The following is a 19,849-nucleotide window of genomic DNA, read 5'->3' as shown; positions in this document are numbered from 1 at the left end:
TTTGATTTTTACACATACATGAGACACATTCAAGCTCTTTAGTGTGGCATATACAAGGTATTTCTGGGTCACACACAGAGCAGGTATGCTTGACTATGTGTACTCTGAGGTCAAATGTTTGAATCTCAATTTTGAGGTTACATGTTGGTTTATTTGTTTAATTTTTATATTAAGGGAGGGTATTTCCCTGTTCTGCATTGTGCTTTGCTGAAAACATACAGAAATGCTAAATTTGTGTGTGTGTGTGTGTGTGCTTGCAAATGAATGTGTGCTCCTGTCCATATGTAGGCCAGAGGAAACTTTGGCTCTTGTTCTTCAGATACCCACTCCCTTGCCTTTTGTTTTTAGAGGGAGAATCAGAATATTTGTTTATTTCAATTCTACAGCATTACAAGGTTTTACTTGTACATTTTCTCCTGTACTCATTAGAAGAAAAAAAAAAAATGAGGCCCTGCCAGAGGTGCAGAGGTACAAATACGGAGGTGGATATTAGTGGCTAACCATTGGACTGAGTACAGGGTCCCTAATAAAGGAGTTAGATAAGGGACTGAAGGAGTTGAAGGGGTTTGCAACCCCATAGGAAGAACAACAATATCAACCAACTAGACCCCCCCCCCCCACTGAGATCCCAGGGACTAAGTCATCAACAAAGGAGTACACATGGCTCTAGGTGCATATGTAGCAGAGGACGGCCTTGTCAGGCATCAGTGGAAGGAGAGGTCCTTGGACCTATGAAGGCTTTATAGATGCCCCAGTGTAGGGGAATAGAGGGCATGGAAGTGGGAGTGGGTGGGTGGGTGGAGGAACACCCTCATAGAAGCAGGGGGAGAGAGGATGTGATAGGGTGTTTCTGGGAGGGAAGGAAACTGAGAAAGGGGATAACATTTGAAATGTAAATAAAGAAAATACCCAATTTAAAAAAAAAAATAAAAATGATGTCAAAACAGAGCCTGTTTCCTGATAGTTCCAGGCTATTAAAAGTAAAAGAGCAAGCAGATATCATCCATTCCTCTTTCTTTCTTGAGCATTCTCCTCGTACCTAGAGTTCCTTCCAGCTGACTCCTTTATACTAAGAGATTTTTTTTTTCTATCCCCAGAATTATACTCCCATTTTCACCTCATTCTATATACAAACTCTTCCAGTCTTCTTTTGCAGAACCCCTTCCATTTTCTACTTGTAAAAATTTCACAGCAGCTTTAATTTATGCATTGATTTATTTGGGGTGGGGGTGACCAAACCAGGTGTATACAATGCTAAGGCAGCACTCACCACTAAGATATATTATCATACTATGACCATTGAACATTTGATCTTATCTTGATTGTTTGAACATTTACTATAACATGCTCCATCAAGGGGCCAATTAGATTATTATTCCTTAAGAGAAATGTATTCAAATTCAATATATTTAACATTAGAAGAACATCAGATAACATGTGTTCATCTATATGCATATCCTATCTTGTAATGTATATGTGTGTGTACATGCAGTATATATGTATCCATTTATATATGTACATGTGAATATGGGTATAAATGTAGGTTTCTATATTGCTGTTCTTTGCTGTGAAGAGATACCACAACCAAGGCAACTCTTATAAAATTAAGCATTAAAACGGGGGCTGGCTTACAGTTTCAGAGGTTTAGTTCATTATCTTCATGATGGGATGCATGGCAGCTGGCATGGAAAAGCATGGTGCTGGAGAAGTAGTTGAGAGTTACATCCTGATTGGCAGGCAGCAGGAAGAGAAGTATAAGGCCTGGCTCAAAGCCCACCTCCAGTGATACACTTCCTTTATCAAGGCCACACCTCCAAATCCTTCTAATCCTCTCAAAGAGTTCCAATTTCTGATAACTAAGCATTCCATTATATGAGGCTATGGGGACCATTCTTATTCAAACCATATAGTGTGTAGAGATTAGAAAAACTAGAAAAGAGGCTGAGAGGGTATAAAAATAAGTACGGAGAAGTGGATACAAAATGACCAGTGTAACATGAAGGAGGAAAAGACGCAGGGGCCATGTTACATGGGCCAATGGAGGGACTGTGGGGGATGAATGAGAGTCTTCTAAAAATTATCTTGTTTCTAGGAGATAGGCATTCTCGCTTGCCCAGAACTCATCAAATAGGCTAGCCTGACTTGCCAATGCATTCCAGGTTTCTACCCCCACTCAGGTATCACAGGGAATATGTATACTACTACACTTGGACAGTTTTTCACATGGGTTCTGGGAATTGAACTCTGGTTTTTTGCTTGAAAGGCAAGAACTTTACCAACGGAGACATCTCCCCAGTCCCCCAGGATGTATTCTTTTAAGTGATATGTATAGTGTATGCATATATATATATATATATATGCATATATCTATGTTTATATTTCTGTCTGTCTATCTATCTATCTATAAATTAAGATTTTTAAAATTTTTATCTGATAATTATCCAGAGTCAATAATTAAACTAATTTACGTTGAGAACCACCTAGATATATCAAATTATCTACCCTCAAGCCTGGAATGGTTGGGTTAAAATATTGAGGATACTATCTTCCTTTAAAACAGTATGTCACAATCACAGATCTTATTAGTGACCAGAAATTACTGCTCTTTCTGAACTTCTAAAGCTATGATGCATGCTCTCTCTCTCTCTCCCTCTTCATAATTGGCAACACACATAGTTGTTGGACACTGGAAGTTTGAGAGGTAGAAGTCTTGATCTTTGAACAAAGAACATTCTACAGTCTTTCCATTCCTGCTTTAATGAGCACTGCCCTCTTTATGCCCCTCAATCCCTTCAGTCCAATTACTGCCATGGTGAAAAATGTGCCTAGTGTTGGTCTGCCTCCTGTCACGCCTCTGCACCACACACACTAGCTTTGCATTTTGTCCTTTCTAAGTCTGACCCTAGAACCAAATTTAAGGATTCTTCTTCCCCCGATTCTCAGACCAGAGGATGTTCTAATCCTAATTTTTCAAATTCTTGCTTTATTTCAGTCCCTCAGATGACCTACATCATCTCCAGAGAGGTATCACTGTTGCTGGGGTTTTTTTGTTTGTTTTGTTTTGTTTTTTATAGTGTACCAGATAGTTTGATGTCAACTTGATGCAAACTAAAGTCATTTGAGAGGAGGGACTAGCAATGAAGACATTGCTTTTATAAGATTGGTCTTTTGGCAAGTCTGTAGGGTATTTCTTAATAATGATTGACAAGGGAAGACCCATACCATTATGGGTTTGGTGATACCCTTGGGCAGGTGGTCCTGGCTTCTATAAGAAAACAGGCTGAAACAAGCCAGTAAGCAGAACCCTTCTATGGTCTCTGTCTGCATCAGCTCTTGCCTCCAGATTCTGGCCCTGTCTGAGTTCTATCCTGACTTCCTTTAATGATGAACACTGATATGCCAGTGTAAGCCAAATAAATCCTTTCTCCCCAACTTCCATTTGAATATAGTGATCCTAAGACATTAATACACATTTTATTTTTAAAGTTTGTGTGTGTGTGTGTGTGTGTGTGTGTGTGTGTGTGAAGGGGCAATTATGAGACACCCAATGTGGGTTCTAGTAACCAAATCCAGGTCCTCTACAAGTACAATGTATGCTCTTAACTACTGAGTCATCTCCCCAGCCCCATATTTCTCTTTCGTTAAGAGGTAAAGACCCAGGAGGCAGAATCCACATCATGTGCATGTGCATAAGGAATAGCTTTTGAATCGGACTGTGCTTAGGCTTGCCTGGTTTCACCAGAACTCTAGAATCATTCTCTAGCCATTGCACAGTCTCCCTGTCTCTCTGTGTGTCTTTGTCTCTCTCTGTCTCTGTCTGTCTGTCTTTCTCTGTCTGTCTGTCTGAAAAACATGTGTCTAATGCTGGTCTCTAAATCAGTATGTAACTCAAGATGAAGATGACCTTGAGCTGCTGATCTTCTGGCCTCTATTTCTCAGATGCTGAAATTACAATCATATACCATCATGCCAAGCTTATGAAGTACTGTGGATAGAGCCAAGGGCCTGTGCATGCTAGTTAGGCATTCTACCAACTGAGGTATATCCCCAGACTAGATACTGGGAGTTGAGTCACTGAATGAATAGCATGTTATGGAATATATGGGTGGTTTCTATATATGTCCAGTAGACTCAGAGTTCTTTACAGCATTTCTTGGGCTATGTGGGAACTCTTTTATACTAAGCATCTATTATTAGTTCAGTACTTTAGGCTTTACATTGAAGATTCTGCCAATATAGACTAGAATTAGAGTGATAACCCCTAGTATACAGTAGTTTTATTTGCCTAAGGTCAGTATAGTGATTTTTAAGTTTGAAAACCATAATTAGCTTACGTGACTAGGGAAAGAAATTCTATATTCTTTGATGTGAGGGATGGCATTTGGGAAATTTAAAAAGGTGACCTTTCCTAACCTTCTGATAGCTTCTGTCGTCTACAGGTCACTAAGCTTCCATAATCTTTTTGAAGAGTTAGAAATGCCCACAGCACTAGATCTTCCATGCTATTCCAAGTACACCACATATCTGTCTCCATCACATTTTAAAAAGTCATTTTCACATCACTCAAAAAAATACAAACATTGACCACTTTGTAATCTACAGACAGAACACATTAAGTTTTAATAGGTTTAATTATTCTAAGACACCTCATGATATCAATACTAGGGATGTTTTCATTGGGATTCAAAACACGTTTCAGACGCTCCAAAAGTAAAAGATGGATGGGAATTAATCACCAAATATTTCTTAGAGAAGAAATGACAGAGTGGTTTTAAGATTCTTTGAAATGTCGGCTCTGCTCTTTACAAAGCTCTGTCCTTTCACTTTGTTACCAGAAAGGAAAGGCTCCCGTTGTCCTCTGACCTTCTGATTTCATCTCAGAATCGATCAAATTTATTTCAGTCTCTCTGAGTTTGGCCCAATGAGAACAATAGCGGACCAGCTAATGACGAGCCACACTTTCATGTTTAACCAGGTCACAAAAGTTTGAGTAAAGTCATCTTCATGTATGAAGATGGTACTCTAACATGAGATCTGGTTCTTTGTAATTAACATAATGAGCATCAGGAAAGTCCATCCTTTCCTATGATAGAGTTTTCAGAGTTAACAAGTGAGATTTGGAGAGAGATGCTATTTGAGGTCAGTTGAGAAGCAGAGCCAGGAAAATCCTGGTTGAGGGAGAGGAATAGGGAGATGTACATGTATTTCTCATATGATTATGGATAATAAGAACAAGTTTCGTAGATACCTGTGCTGTTGTGTGGCTACAAAACCAGATTGAACTTGGGTTACACATGGTGTCATAGAGGAAGTAGCTTTTGGTGCTAACATTGGAACTGCTTTTACTCAAAGAACTGCAAAGGGTTGGTGAAAATAGATTGGCTATTTGAGATGCACATATTAGAGACTTGCAGAAAGTGCAAGGAGCGCTTTCTGGCTTTCCTTTCTGAAACGTAGCCATACCAAATCCCATAGACCTTGTTCTCTTTCTTTGTTGGTCATACAGGAGATTGAATCCAAGACCTTCCATATACCAGGCAAGGACTCTACAATTGATCTCTGTTTCTAGCTGTCTTTTGACTTCTTCTTTTGAGACGGGACCTCACTAGGTTCTCCAGGTTTATTTCGAGTCTTCCGTGTAGCCCAGAGAGTCCTTAAATTTGTGATTCTACTGTTTCAGTTTTCCATGTAGCTAGGTTGACAAATGTGTGCAATCAGGCCCCTGGCTGTTTCATTCTGCTCACCAAGGAGAGCTGCCTCCAGTTCCAAAGTGAACCACTGCTCAGATTCTCAAGCCCTTCCTATTTCTTCAGATTTCCAGTTGTTTCAATTTCGTCTTTTTTCAAAGGTTTCTTCTATTAGGGCTGGAAAGATACTGGTTGGTAAAGTGTAGGCTGCACTGGCATGAGAATTGGATCTAATCCTCAGAACCCATAGGAAAAAAGCCAGGCACAGGATCTTGTGTTTGTCTTGGGCAAGTGTCACAGGTGCGTCCCCAGAGTTTGCTGGACAGTTAGCCTAGTGTGCCAGGAGAGTTCCAGGTTAGTTAGAGACTCTGTGTCCCCCAAAAGAGAGGGGTTGGCACCTGAGGAAGGTACCCTACATTGCCTTCTAGCCTCTCCTTAGACATGTGTGCGTATGTGCGGACACACACACACACACACACACACACACACACACACACACACACCACACCACTCTCAGCACCACTATACCTAGAATGTTCTTCTCCAAATTCTCACCATGGACTTTCCCTCTCCCTTCCTAATAGCTTTAATGCTGCTCTAACATCTTGTACTTATGAGCTATCCACAGATCACAAGATCCCGTTCATCCTTCACCACTAAGTCATCTCCCCTACCTCCTTCATGGTGTTTGCTAGAAAATACGGCTCTCATTTGAGTTCCAGACTACTCAGCTCTGATTAATACCACAGCCCTAAAAGTGCCTTTTCTTTTTCTATAATTTGGCCAAGGAGATCTTTCTACACTGCCAACTGACAGTTTATTCATTTCTTAGCCTCCCCTAAGCCCTAGTTCTCACTCTGCCAGTGTTCGCTGTATCCTTTATGGCCCTTAAGATCAGCCTTCGCTTACCAGTGTAGCCTTGTTTTCCATCTCCAGCCAAGTCCTATGACTTTACAGTCCAACTGTTTGGTGCAGTTTCAAGTCCCTGAATATGCTGTGGTCTCTCTCATTTCTAAGCCTTGTATTGCCCTTTCCTTTGGGAAAGCCACTATTTTCTCTTACCTTCGTCAATTTCTTTGAGCATCTCAGCACAGATATGGCTATCTCTCTGGAAGTCTTTCCATACTTTTCAGTGTAGGTTATGACCTCTTTGGACTCACCCACAATCTTAATGCCTCCAGTAATTCTGAATCCACTTTTCTCAGATCATGAGCACCCCTTTCATTTGAAGATGATACCTCACAGAAGCGTATACCCCTAGTTATAGACCAATAAGCTGAAGAAATGTTTTCTTTCTTTTTTTTAATGGCATCTTTGAGATAACAAGGGCTACAACCAGGGCAGGAGTAAGAGAATGAAAGAGATACAATGAAAATCATTTTGGAAGTCACAGTGACCCTATTTGGCAACTTCATGGTATTTTTGAGAAGGAATAATTAGAAACCATTTGAAGTTTTTTCTTTTTTTTCTTTTTATAGTTCAAATGAATGGAAGACTAGAGTTATTTAGCCATCTGTTTTGGACAAGCAACGAAGTGTCCATTTTTGGAATTCTGAGTTTAAGATATCTATAGGACATCTATGAATAGATGCAGAGGAGATTTTGCTCTATGTAGTTATCAAAGGGAAATTGGAGCTACAGGAGACAAAATTCAGGCTTCCCCATCCATAAAGTACCATTGCAGCGAGGGTCCTCAGAAATGTGGCTTATGAATGATGCTGGAAAACAGGGTGGAGGAGCAGAGAGACAGACACAGCCAAAGCTGCAGTTCAGATAGCAGACACAGAGGGAGGTCACCCTAAGGGTCCCTAGCTTGTTGGTGACTTCTGTCCTGAAGAGTATTTTTCTCTCAGACACCCCTTTTTACTTTGAAAGCATTTGCTCTTCAGAATAAAGCAAATATTGAATGTCCTGTTGAGACTCCCCTAAAGTGGGACGGCCCCCACTGTTAGCTAGTCCCTCCCATTTTTATATAAAGGAGAATAAAGCCCTGGAAAGGTTGTACTCAGACTTGTGTGTGATTCTGCAAACACGATAGATTTAAAATTTTTCACCAGGGCAATTATACAACACAATATTCTTGTGCTCAGTTATGCATCTGTTGAAGGAAAAATTGGTGCCATTAAAAGAAAATATAAAGTTCTTGACATTTATGGTTGACTGTTGAGCTTAGTTGGCTCAGGAAATACTACCTTCCTATCTCCTACAGCTACAAACTGCAAATGTCTTACACTAAAAAAAAAAGCAAAGTTCTCAGTTCTAAAGGCGCATTTCAAACAGCAACCTGACCTCTGGTGTTTTCAAATCATCCTTTTGTAACTATGGGTTACACACTTTCAGAAGATGTATGTAATAAAAGCAATAAGAGCGGCCCTGCACCGTAACAATCCGTGCTGGTAATTGTCCATTTTGTTTATCAAAAGTATGTGCTTTTTTGCAATTACTGTAGCTCTCATCGGGTGCATGCATGGAACTGCCCCTGCTTTCACATTGACTTTTCTTTCTCTTTCAGTTGCTTCATGTTCCTGTGTGGTAACAGAGTTTTGTAGGAAAACACAGAGGTGTGGATGAGATTCATAGTATTGCCAGAAGCAATTTGAAATTGGCTAGGCAGAAACACAACTCTTTTTTTTTTTCCCCTTGGTCCATCTTTCTGATCCAGAAAATGTTTGCATTAACTCTCACTCCCGGCTGGAAGTGCTATTTTATTATGACTCAGTGGATCAATATACACTGGGAACCATGAGCAATGATAGGTCGCTGGACTATTGTGTGAAAGGCCTCATTGGTTTGAGTAGAAATGAGGTTGCTTTGTGAGCCTTTCTTTTATCACAAAGGACAATTTAGAACTTGCCATGGTGTATCAGGAATAGAAAAAAGACGGAGATAAACTGATGTCCTTTTCCCATCTTATGCTTGGTAATCCGTGTTGTTTGCTTCCTGACATACTTGACTGTGTGTGCTCCCTCCAAACATGAATGAAGCTTTAGCCTAACGAAACTCAGGGAACAGCTGCCTTCCTTCTCTAATACAGGCTAACTAAGCAGTGGTGTTCGGTGTCAGAAAGTGTATAGTAGGAGCCAGAGAGATGGTTCAGTGGTTAAGGTCATTTGCTGTTCATCCAGAGGATCCAGTTAGGTTCCTAGCATCCACATGAGGCAGATCACAACTGCCTGTAACTTCAGCTCCAGAGGATCCAGCACCCAGTTTTAGCCTTTATTAATATTTATATCCATGTGGCAAATACTCACACAGATCACCGTCCATTTAAGTAAAAAAATTAGATAATCAGATTAATAGATGAAGGGAGAAAGCATCTCTTCTGGAAAAGTCACCCAGCATTGGTTGCATTTATTTTATTCCTGTTCTTTATAATTTTTACCACAATAAAAATACCTAAAGGTCAAACATGTTGAAACTTGATATGTTTTATTTAATAAGGTAAATAAATTAGTTAAAATAATTAAATTATCAGGGATAATTCAAAATATTCAAATGCATGTGGATCCCAGGCAAAATTCATGGTAGTAGAATAATTTTGTCATAAACCCTATAATAGCCATTTTTCCTACTCTATTTTTCATTAAATCATAACCTTGTGTGTCCCTCTATTTTTCATAGACCAGGAGCCAGATGGAGGTGGCTGAAATCAGAGATGTTAGAGGAAGCAATTCTTTGTGTAGCAGAAAGGTCTGCATTTGGAAGCATTTCTAGAGTTGAATGTGTGCACAGGGAAATATTTTACCTGTTGGCTTCAAATTCTAAATCATATTTGGATACCACTATGCATACTATTATAGAACCCTGTGCCTATTAAGGTTTTTCTACATAGGTAGATATAGATACATAGATAGATCTGTGTAAGAAACAAACGTCATTATGATGCCCCCAAACTTCATCATCTAAAGTGTGACTATGACTGCATTCATATCACATAAATGGGAAGATATTTGTGTAATTGTAAAGCAGCACTGATTTTGTTGGGCTATATATGAAAATGGAAGTGTTCTCCACAATCTACGTATCCACTGTTAATTATAAGATGCATTATTGACAGCCTTTAGTATGTCATAGTACTACTAGAATACATAGGTCATTCAGATCTGAAACCCATATTGGCTTGGTCACCTCCAGCTTGATCCAAACTCCTGAGTCTGGTCAGTGGTTGAAAGGGAACAAGAACATCTCACATATTACTCCTTATTGTTAAAGGGTTGGTAGCTATATCATTTTAAAGTAGGGTTCTATTTCTAATTCTGTCCAGACTCCTTACTGTATGTTGTCCCACATCATATTGTCTCCAAATCACTAGCCTCTACTGGCTGATAGCTTCTTTGGAATGTGTGGGTCCTTTCCAAGTGAAATCCCAGACACACCAGCTTTATATCTCTTCTCCTCCTTCCAAATTAGTAGTTGGTTGATGAAACACATCCATGGTGCCTTGGTGTGGTTATGTGCCATAACTTGGTTGTTGTATCAGAGGTGATTGAGGCTTGTCAGTGGATGCTTACACTTTGTGCCTTCTGTGTCTACTGAGAATGGTGGAGTTGATTCCCAACACTGGATATTTGTTGCTGTGCAACTGCCTGTATAGTAGCTTATTTACATCCTTGTTCTCTTGGCAAGGGCCAACATTAATTTGTGCTGAGTGATCTGCATGACACTTTTATGCTACTACACAGATTCCTTTTTACTAACTGATAGCACAGGGATACAGGGGTGACCATTGAGCATTGGCCACTATGATAGAGAAAGGCAATCCAGCTCTGAGACAGGCTCTCATCCACAACAATGCACTTTTCTTCTCTTAGACTCTAACTGTAGAATGGTTAAGGTGCTGGAGATTATAACCCACTGGATAGAAGAAAAACAATAACAACAACAAAAAAATATTACATCAAAGAAGCCAAGACAGAAAAATGATCTTCTCTCAAAGAAAAAAAGAATAGCTGGATTGAGGTAGACAGCCAAAGAGGACTTTATTGAATAACGTTGCAGCAGAGGTCAAGGATACTTCAATAGAGGAGACAGACTGAACTCAGTTCCTTTGCAACAAGCCCTCGGAGGCACTGGACTGACCTAGTGGAAATGTACCAGAGTACATTGGTGGGGGTTGGTGGATGCAGGCCAATGTGATTAGACCATCTGTTTGCTAATCGGAGCCTGAGGAAGTTGGGCTCCGAATCTCCCACAGAGCCTGGAAGACAGGGACCTTGTCTTCATTGCTTGATTTTCAAAAGGTGTCTCTTAGGTCCCTGAGAATGACAGACCCAGAGTATAAAAAAGGCAAGAGGCTATATGACAATTTGAGTCTCAAGAGATAGTGAAAGAACTTATAGTTATACGCTTTTAGAAAGTAAAGGCTCTAGAGTCCAAGGCAAGGGATATAAAGAACTGGTATCAGGAAAAAAAGGTATTCTGCCTAACTGAATCCAGTCTGAAGGGTAGGCATTGATGCTGCTTTGGTTGGATACAGCACTAGTCATTGGTCTTGATATCTGTGCAATAACAATGTCCATAGCAAGACGATACAAAGGAAAAGATTCTGGAATTTCAAAATGTATATCTAAGAGTATATTTATCAAATACATAAGCCCACATAAATATATCTTAAAACATAGTACTTCACTAGCATTGGAAGACGATCGACTCATTTAATCAATCAAACACCTGTGACTGGATTTTCACCTTCTGTGTCCCAATGTCTACCACCCCACACCCATGCTGCTTTTCCAACTGTTGTGTGAAGACGATGTCTTTTCATTGTAGGATAGAGACTTTAGTTTCATAATCCAGAAGGTGGTGTAAGGGCATTTGGCTTATGACAGCTTATCATCTCAGGCTGGCTGGAAAAGGAAAAAAAAATGTTATTTAAACCTCTGAGCTAGCTTACTATCTCTGGTCCATGATGTTATTTACAGAAATGACCTGCCTCAATATAATGGATCTAAATGGGAACTTTTAGACAAGTATTATAATGGGCTTAGAAAGTAAAGCATGGGCAGGTTCTGTTCATCATCTGACTTTCTAGACACCATGTACTCAAAACCATTTTCCCCCAAACAGCTAATCTAAATAAGCCCAAACTCAATGTGTTAAAAATAAAAACAGATTAAGGCACAGTATAAGGGTTTTCTGTAGCTTTATTAGGCCTCTGGAGGAAATTTGGCTGTCCTAAAATGGGAAAAAAAACAAATATATAAATCAAAATGTCTGAACAGAGAAAGGATATAAATATTTACTTTTCAGTCCTCTGAATTATTAAAGATTTCAGAAATGTTTGATCTGGCAAGACAAAAAGAAGGGCTGAAAGTCAGTCTGCCAATTCGCTGTGAGGCTAAATTGATAGACAACAAAGGACTCGGGCCTAGGAGAACTTAGTGACGTATTATTAATTCAGGGCCCTGCTGGGAAGATGAAGGGAAAAAGCATCTCATTTCCATTGTATCCAGAATTCAAAAAACAAAACTGTGGCTACATCTGTGAGATGTAGTTTGGAGTAACTCAACTGGGTAGCTATGAGCTGATTGGTTGGCTGTGAGATTGAGATCTCAGCCAATTGTTGAGATTTTCCATTTGAGTGCACCACTGAAAAGCATTCTGGGCTTCAGTTGAACTCAGGCCCAGCTTATATGAGTTCAAACACTCAGGCCCATAGGGCTGCAATTCTATTTTATTTCATTATTTAGAAATGCAGTCATAAGCTATGTAACATTTTGGTCAACAACACATGGTGGTGGTACTCCTAGTCTGGGTTGGTGATAAACTATATGATCATGATTTAGTCCAGGCAGTTCAGCTAGGGAAAAGGGACCCAAGGGCAGGCAACAAAGTCAGAGATAGCCCCCACTCCAATTGTTAGGGGACCTACAAAAAGACCTAGCTGTACATCTGCTAAGAATTTAGAGGAGCTATGTCCAGCCCCTGTGTGCTCTTTGATTGGTTGTTCAGTCTCTGAGCCTCCACAGGCTCAGGTTAGTTAGAAGACTTTTGTAGGTTTTCCTGTGGTGTCCTTGACCCCTCCAACTTGCTCAATCCTATCCCCCACTCTTCCACAAGACTCCCTGATCTCTGCCTGATGTTTGTCTGTGGGTCTATGCATCTCTTTTCATATGTTGCTGGGTGAAGTCTCTCAGAAGATAGTTAATACTAGTCTTCTGTCTGCAGTCATAGCAGAGGATCATTAGTAGTGTCAGGGGTTGGCTCTCTCACATGGGATGGGTTTCAAGTTGAACCAGTCATTGGTTGGCTATTCCCTCAATCTTGGCTGCATTTTTAGGGTGGGGACCCTGCGTGGGGAAGGGGTGCTGCAGAGACCTGGGAGTGAGAATGGAAATGGAAGGGGTTATCTCTGGGATTATCTGGAGACCTGGGACAGGGAGGCTTTGAGAATCTAAAGGGGTGACCCTACCTAAGACTCCTAGCAGCTGGGGATATAGAGACTGAAGTGACCACTTCCCATAGCCAGATGCAACTTCCAGTAGAGAGAGTCCCACCCACAAAAACTTTGACCCAAAATTTGTCCTGCCTACAAGATGCACAGGGATAAGGATTTATTTAAAAGAGGATGTAAGGAGATTCAAGCCTCTGGGAATGGGTGAGCTTTGAGTGGTCTTGAAGAGCTCATGATGAACAATTTATTCAAAGAACATCAAGAAGACCTCTGTCAGTGGAGAGGAAAAAGCTGGTGTCGCAGTCTGTTTTCTGTTGGTGTAACATAATACTACAGACCATGGAAATGATAAAGAAAAATGTGTGACCTTGGAAGTCTTGCGGCTAGGAAATCTGAGAGTATGGTATTACCATTGTCTTGTCGTCTGGTGGAAATCTTCCTTTATCATGGTATGGTGGATGAGAAGCACATTGTAAGACTGAGTTTGTAAACCAATTTGCTGTGTGTGTCTGTGTTTGGTTTGTGTATGATTTTCCTCTGATCTCCATAAGACTTCATCTCTAAACATAAAATTTGGGATTATGTTTCCAGCATAGGAACTTCAGGTGAACACATTCAAACTTTAGTGGTTGGAAAGAAAAAGAAAATGGTGGATGGGAGGGGTGAAGGAAAACGGTTTCCAATAGAATGTTGAGCTCCTGTCTTCGGACTTTGTGTTTCATTCTGAGTGAGATCAAGGGTCACTTCAGTATTTTTGAGTTCAGGGGTGGTATTTAGATATATTGTGTAGGGAAGAGAGTCTCAGTAGTCTCAGTGGACAAAGACTCAGTGAACAATAACCATCAAGTTGTTGGTGGTTATTGCAAGAATCCAGGATAGCATAATGAGGCTGGAGCCAAAGAAGCATGTGTGATGGCTCTGGGAGCAAGGAATTACTAGTATCCTCTAGTGCATGAGGTATATGATGTAAGAGGAAGGAATCAAACATGACTCCATTTATCTATTTTCCATTTATTTATTATTTATTCATTTTTATCCCAATGAACTGGAAGGAGAGACTTGGAGTGACCACATTAGGCAAATGTTGTATAGAGTAAGGAGGTGGGTGGGAGGTTGAGGATATTATCAAAGAAAGAGTAAAATTTACAGGTGATGTGTGGACAGATATATCAATTGGCTGAAAGAATAAAGAACAAAAACAGAAAGAGAATAAACAAAGCTGAGGGCTGAGACCTGGAGTCTCAATGTGAGAGATGACTAGAGACAAAAAGAAGGAAGGCTGATGGTGTGAGTTGGACTCCTTTGTATCCACATGGTGAAAGGAGAGAACTGATCCTGCAAGTTGCCCTCTGCCTTCTATGTAAACAGTATACTATATGACATATGTATCCTATGGCATGTACTCCCACCTGCCCCAACCCTAACAAATAAATACATACATACATATAAATAAATGCAAGTTAAAAGGAAGAATGAACAATGATGAGCCTGAAAAGGAACAGTCTGTAATCCAGGGGGGAAATTTCAGAGTTCACTTCTGCAGGGGTTAAGGAAAGGAAATGCATGAAGACACAGAGGGTGACCCCAAGGATGGAAGTTTCCATAAACTCAAGGGGAGGAGGGTTGATGTCTGGCCACTGCATTAGAGGATCTGGTGTCCTTTGGTTACTTGAATAAGAACATTTTCAGATGAGTGTCTCGGAGAAGATGTCTGATTGTAGCTGGCATAAGATCAGATGGGATGAGAAAAGTTAGAAGTGATATGGATGGTGTCTTAATTGAGTGTTAACATAAATGGCATCTTCTTTGCTTTTCACATTGGAAGATTACAGCAGCATGCTTGGTTAACAATGTGTGTGCTGGTTGGGGATATAGTCTGTTCTAGAGAACAAAGACAATGATGAACTGGGGATTGGCAGGAGGAAAGGTAGAAGAGGAGGTGGAAGAGGAAGAAGATGAGAAGGATGGCAGAGTAGGAGGAGGGAAGAGGAGGAAGAGGAGGAGGAGAGAAGAGGAGAAGGTGGAGGATGAAGAGGAGGAGGTGGTGGTGGCAGAACCAGAGGCAGCTATAGCAGTGGTCCTGAGTAGCTCCTCTTAATGTAGAGGGCAATGCACAGCTCATAAAAACAAAAGTGCACTGAGCTGACCAAGGGCCCCCGAGTACATCATTAGAACTTGCTCTTGTATTCTCTTATTTCCTCTGCTTCTTCGTTGGTCTCACTTGGTTAGGCTTCCTACAAGTTATTTCAATGTCTTCTTAAGCCCTCTTCTCGCCAGCATAGAAATACCTTCTTTAATAGTCCCCTCAACACCCTAGCATTGCTCCATTGGCCTGGTCCAGGTCATCTGCCCATTCCTGAAATAGTCTGAGACCAGAGTAGGCAAGACCTGTCAGTAAACTCAAGAAGAGCTCACCAGTAATCCAGTAATCCATACGACATTAGTAAAGTGTTATTTTCTTCCTGGGGTATGGGGAGAACTACTTTGCTGTAAAAAGACTTTAAATAGTGTCCCCTGAACATCACATACCATTTAATGGAACCAGACCAAAAAGTGTCACTGTGTTCTTTTTATTCTTTCCTTTTTTTTTTTTTTTTGTAATTTAATGTCAAATTCAAAATGAGCCAAGCAAATGTGGATTCTTGGGGGAAATATAGGTGAGATCCCATTTGGAAAAAAGAAGTAATTATCTTTGAAGGAAACCTCCCTCTGACAATTTTAATTAAGCCAATTATTTTCTAGAAGTTTAGATGTCCTAATAGTGGCTGGCAGTACCACTCAACGGTGGTCACTTGTGCATGGTGTCCTTGAACATCTGTGTCCTGCATGCTCATCTCTTGAGAAAAAAGTCTGAGTCACCCTCTCTCTGTAGTTTATACTCATCTGCTCGAGAGCCACATGCATTCAGTTGCCATGTTACCTCCCCGGATAAGCCAGGAAGTGACCACTGGACCATCTCTACTATGAGGAGGAAATTGTAGTGCATTCTCACCTATATTACATGGCTATAACCAAGAGAATCCTTGCATTTCCCTGTAATCTAAGATGCTCCTCCCAGGACAGCACTAGAGGCCGATGACTGGACATCGGACATACTAGGTTTAAACACAGCTCAGCCAGTCAGACTACTTATAATTAACCAACACTGTACAGTATTTCCACATATTATTAGGATAAAATGTATCACTGTAAGTCAAGTTCAGTTATAATTACTCCAGGGTAGAAATAAAATAACATAAAAAGAAAGAAGAAATAAAGAAAAGAGAGGGTGATTTTTAAAGTGTCATACAGAGGCTAGAATACTTTTAAAAATAGAAACTAATTTTTAGTTCTAAATAAAAAGTAAGTTTTCATCTCTCAAAAACGACATTTGTATAATATTGGGAAAATTTATTATTCTTTCTAATATTTTCAAGTTTTATTTGAAGAAGTGTGAAAATTAGTTTCATCTGATAATTTTGATAATGGAGTCTAACATAGTGGCAAATTCTGTCTAGGCAAATTCAGCTTGAGAGCTTATTATAGACTGTACACTGGATAATCTTTAGTTTGCTTGTCTGTCATTATACTTAATGGGAACATATGCTCCAGGGACAGGTTCTGTGGGAATCTAAAAGTGGTAGGCAACCCATCCAAGTGCTGCTTTGTTATGCAATCATTTAGTCAATAAAGTTTTAAATACCGTTATGCATTCGTTGAGAATTTAATACTTCATTTTCATCCTATTTAGCCCTCTAACAACGTGTCCTGTGTTCATTCTCCCCTTTCCTAACCAGCCTCCTGTACTTCGTATTTTCTCTCTCTTTTTATAACCATCAAGTGCAATTTGGCTGCTTGTATACTCTTGGGTGTGGGACCATCTGCTGTAGTGCGGTGGACTTACTTGGTGCCATATCTTTAGAGAAAACTGACTCTCCCTCTCTGAATACCTTTCACTTGACATTGCTTTTTTAGCTAGGGGTAGGACTTCATGTACCCTTGTCTTCCATGTTAGGGTCTTGACTGGTTTAAGCTTGTGCAGGTCCTACGTACTCTGTCACAGACACTGTGAGTTCATATGTGCAGTCACCATGTTGGTTCTGGAAAATGCTGTTTCATCCAACCAGCTCCGAATGACTTATTGCTGTACCCACGGACTAGCAAGTGCACCTTTCCACTGTGGCCAGGGAAGCTTCTTTCTGCAATAGAGGGTGATTAACACAGAGACCCTCAACAGCTCAAGGTGAAGAGAACAGAGACTTCAGAGTGCTCAGCCCTAAATGAAAAATCTATATCCCATCTTTTCCTTCCAGTGCTTCAGGGATCATATTGGAAAAGGGGCGAGAAAGATTGTAAGCAATAAATAGGGAATGGCAACATGTTTACTTACCTGATGTTTTATTATAGATAATATCTTTTATTTAGAATTTCTTGGAAATGTCATACTTGTACACAATGTATCTTGGTCATATCCATTACTCTACTCCTGCCCCTCCAATTTTTTGGAGGATTCACTAACCCCTCCCTTCCCTTAAAGCTACTAAGTCGAGTTAATGCTGCCCTTGTGGATGTGGATGTGGATGGAAGGGGTATGGGGAATGTCTCAATGGCCATACTCCCAAAGAAAAGTGACTCTCCCATCCCCAGCAGCCATCCATTCCCAGTAGTTCCTCAGGTTGGTGTGGTCATCAGTAGCCCGTCCCTGGCTCATGCTAGATTTTTTAGCTGCACTGTTCTTATGCAGGTCTTATGTAGCTAATCACAGCTGCTGTGAGCTCATACGTGTAACAGTCACTTCATATTCAGGAGACAGCATTTTACAGCACTTCCCCCATTCCTAAACTCTATCATGATTTTTACCCCATCTTCCATAGAGTTTTCTGAGCATTGCAGTTGGGAGTTCATATAGATGTCCCATCTACAGCTGAGGACTCAGAGTAACTCAGTCTCAGCATTTGGATAGTTATGAGGGCTCGTTTTAACCACTACCCACTGTAAAAAGAAGAGCAAGATCGAAAGAGCGAGCTACCTTCTACATATTTATGTTCATACCCTTAGATTTGCAAGGTCAGTAAACATCTTTAAAGCTCAGCTTTTATCGTGACGACAACTCTTTGCTTGGAGTCAATAACAATAACAACGGTTTTGCCACTCAGAAAGTTACAGCCAGCATATACCGTCACAATTTCTGAACGTAGGGAAATCAATAGGTACTTCATCTGCTTTAAAAAATTGAATTCTCATGGCAGTACTATAATATTTAGAAATCCTATTAAGGGATGTGGGGGACAGAGAGCTGACCTTAAAGAATGAGTTTCCAAGTTGTCATCTGAACAGTTCAGAAATATTTCTAGGGGCTGTAGAGATGGGCCAGTGATTGCTGTTCTTGCAGAAGACACAGCTTTGGGTCTAGTGCCCACATTTGGTGGCTCCCAACAGCCTGTAAAGCCAGCTCTAGGGTGTCTGACACCATTCTTTTGACCTCTGTGGTCACCTATGTGATTTGCAAGGGGTCACCATATGTGATGTACAGTATATACATATGTATATACTGAGGCATACATACATACACACCTATACACACACATACACACACACACACGTAAAATAACAAGTAAGTATGTTAAAAAAGAAAAAGAAGAGAAATGCTTCTATTTGAAGCACATGGAAGACTTTATAATGCTAAATCACAGGAGGGATCTAGCTGAAGGGATAAGGCTGAGGAAACAGAGAGATAGGGTTGAGGGAGGAAGCCTGTGATGTGGAGAGAGAAAAAGAAATGAAAGGATAAGACTCTTTGGCAGGTTAACCTCAGTAACCAGAATAGATAGTGTTAGAATAAGATGGTCTTTAGTTTCATAGGTATTGGCTTACTGCGATGTTGAATATATTAGCATATTAAAAGCACATTAAGGACAAATAACACTTGACTAGCAGCTGAAAGGTTTAGTTAATAAACAAAATAAAGAATTCATTACAGTGTTTTATTTATAGTCATTGAGACTTTTCAATTTAATGGAGTTAGCCATCACATTCCCCATTACAAAAAAGTAACTGTGCTGATGGTTTGTCTCCAGGAGGCTAGATAGATGGACAATGGCCAGTGTGACCCTCAGCTGAGGTGCCATTTGTATCAATGCCATCAACTGTCCCTCCTTGCCATCAAAGGCTGCTAAGATCAGTCAGTGACGGGGCCATTTCTAGCTTAAAATTTCTCTGTTGCTACTCAACATTTTTCTTAAAGTTCTAACAAGCACATTCCATCATGTCCCACTGCAGAGCCTTGCAGCTTAAAACCCAACGGGAATCTTTCCATCCCCCGTAGCTGACTTATCCTACTGAAATTACTTGGGAAAGCCTGGGAGCGGCAGAATTTCCATTACTTTATCAGTGTACCTTGTTAATGAGATAGCTTAATTTGCATACCAGTAGTACCTTTTCACCACAGGTAAGAAATTGAAATGTTCAAGGTCAATTAACTGCCTATGTTTCAAGTCAGCTTGTGGGGCTGTAACTGGGAGCGATGCCGGGAGAGGGAGTGGTCACTCGGGGAGTTCCTCTTACTCCTGATGAGAACTGATGATCCAATTTTAACCCACTGGGATCACTCGGACACTTTTCCATTGCTTTGCCTCTCTCTTGTTTGCTTTTTAAATGCGGGATTATAAGGATGTCCTGAAATACTGCAGAAACACTGTGATATTCCTGATTGGAAAAAAAAAAAAAAACAAAACCAAAATAACCTCATTATGGATTTCAGATCATTAAAATTAGCTAGTAAGAGCAAGAC

General features: G+C 40.3%; 1 protein-coding gene across 1 annotated transcript in view; it reads left to right on the top strand.

Moving 5' to 3' along the window:
* Cntnap4 (contactin associated protein family member 4) overlaps positions 1-19,849 on the top strand; it is a 289,760-nt gene that overhangs the window by 67,273 nt on the left and 202,638 nt on the right. The window lies entirely within an intron of this gene.

This window comes from Mus caroli, unplaced genomic scaffold, assembly GCF_978045245.1.
Source record: "Mus caroli unplaced genomic scaffold, Mus_caroli_1 scaffold_10, whole genome shotgun sequence".
NCBI classification, from domain to species: Eukaryota; Metazoa; Chordata; class Mammalia; order Rodentia; family Muridae; genus Mus; species Mus caroli.
Note: the sequence above shows the minus strand (reverse complement) of the source record. Positions and strands in the feature narration are given on the sequence as shown.